A 2,289-nucleotide genomic window follows, 5' to 3' on the forward strand; every position below is an offset into this window, starting at 1 on the left:
GCTGGATTAATCCTGTTACAGCTCATTTTACATTGCTGGCCTTAAACTGAAATCAAACTCTGGTCCCAGAAAAGCAAGTGCTCTAACACTATTCTATCTGGGAAAGGTGTGGCGGCAGAACTGTTCCTTTTCAGAAGTCATAAGGTTTATCTGTGTGTGAAAAATATCTTTGTTACCTACTTATATTAGTTTACATTTTCCTTCAGTCAGTAAATCTACCAACAAGGAACACCAGCAATTCTTGAGCAAATATCTTGCTTACACTTCTAGACTCTTTGGTAATAAAAATTGTGTTGGGTATTTTTGCCAAAGCATGAAGACTCCATTAAATTTAGATGCACTTGGGTGAAACTGCCACTAATTTCTAGGAAAATGACTCAGCTTTTTGCCTTTTATTTTTGAAATGTTTGTTTTCAGTCCTCAGTAGATTTCATCTAAACTTGTCATTAGAAGAACCAGTTGGTCTTTGATACTGAAATGAACAAGCAAGCTTTAGTGATGAGGTTTAGAAAAGTTGAAGGAATGGTATGGGAAAACTATTAATTCTGCTCGCTGAAGTGTTACCCTTGTAAATACTGAATAAGCCTGCCAAAGGGAATCTTTGTCTGGAGGAGCCATGACAGAGCCTTTAATATTCCCATTTTTCATACCTGTTCTCAAGGAAGTGGTGCTAACAGCAGATTTTTAGGTGTCTTTGGAGAAAAGCAAAATATAGAGATGGGCTGACCTAAACTGTAGTTTCTGTTTGGTCTGTGCCTGGCAGCTGCAGAATACAGGCTGCAGTTTATGGCTGTAAAGCCACCTTAGAATTTCTGTTTCAGTCATGAAAAGCTATTCAAGATTAAGAGGAAAATGACTTAATAGCCATGAGGTTTTCTATTTGTATATGCAGTGCAGATTCCTTGGAAGGGTGACAGTATTTAATGCCTTGAAAATGTCGTGTAAAATTATACGCATGGCTTGAATCAAATGAAAAATTCTTGCCACTGGGAGAGGTGAGGTTCAAATGCCATTGTTTAGCTTTTTTAACTTGCTCATGGTGACCACTGTAAACTGCAGGTGCCCTTTACAGAGTCTGAACTGAGATTATTGCAAGGAAAAAAAGAAAGCCAAGAGTCTGAATTTGTCATGGATACAACTCGGTGCCCTTCACCTCTTGTTACCTGCTTTGCAACCTGTGTCTGTTTGCTTCTGTGGGAGCTGGTGACAAACAGGATGAGAATGCAGGCAGTTAAACACATGCACAGACCTTGTCCTGGCCAGATGCCTCTACCCTGCTGCAGTGCCAGAAATGTCACTGTTAGAAGGTGGCACTGCCCAGACAGGTGGGAGTTGTACCCGAGGTCCTTTTTCTGCAGTAGTTCACTCTGGACAGCAAAATCTTAATGATGAAAGAGTTATTTTATAACTTGTCCTGTTATATGGGAGGTGAATGAAGCCACAAGAAGGTGATTATGGAGAGGGGATATAATGTTAGGGAGGAAATTATCATGGAATGGTTTGGGTTGGAAGGGGGCTTTAAAGAACATCCAGTTCTGGCTGAGAGGATTGAGATTGTACATTCTAACCCATTTCTGGTATTTCTGTGATCTTAAAAGTTGATCAGTTTAATGTGTCTGTACCTCATTTTCCCCTCACTAGAAGAAAGTTTAATTTATGCTTGCGTAGTATTTTGAGCATTAGTCTTTCATGCCTCATTTACCGTTATTTTTTACCAGTGCTATACCCAAAAATACAGAGCTATTCCCTGGTATTCACACCAGGTCAGCTGTGTAAAGAGATGCCTGTCCTCTTCTTGTATCTTTGCCTCATGGAGCTCTCAGGACTGACCATGAGTGCTGCATAAAAATAAATTTATTACTTCATACTATATACTGGATGGATAGAAGTCAGTAGCAACCACGGGACTGTTGTCCTATGGGACCAGAGAGTTAAAAGAATATGTTATTATAATATCTAAGGACAAACAGTTTTATTTCTGGTTGCATAAGCTGAAGGGCTTGATTTTATGAGATAACAGCATTTAAACACCAAGGTGTAATCTTACCCCAACATTTAGAAGCAAGTTCTTTTGAAGATTATTCCTTCAAGGTTAGGTCAGATTCTGGTTAAAGAATGGTGATTTGTTGTGCTTTATTTCCTTTCCCACTTCTGTCAGAATGACCTGCAATGAGAATAAAACAATGTTCACCCTTTATAATAAAGGCTCCAAAAGAGAAAAGCCATGGAAATGAATCAACTTAGGATGTGAAGTCAGTGTTGCAAGCTCTGCCAAGTGCAGCTCGGAGA

This window comes from Chamaea fasciata, unplaced genomic scaffold, assembly GCF_029207755.1.
Source record: "Chamaea fasciata isolate MVZ Bird 193981 ecotype frontalis unplaced genomic scaffold, bChaFas1.0.hap1 SCAF_5, whole genome shotgun sequence".
Lineage (NCBI taxonomy): Eukaryota > Metazoa > Chordata > Aves > Passeriformes > Sylviidae > Chamaea > Chamaea fasciata.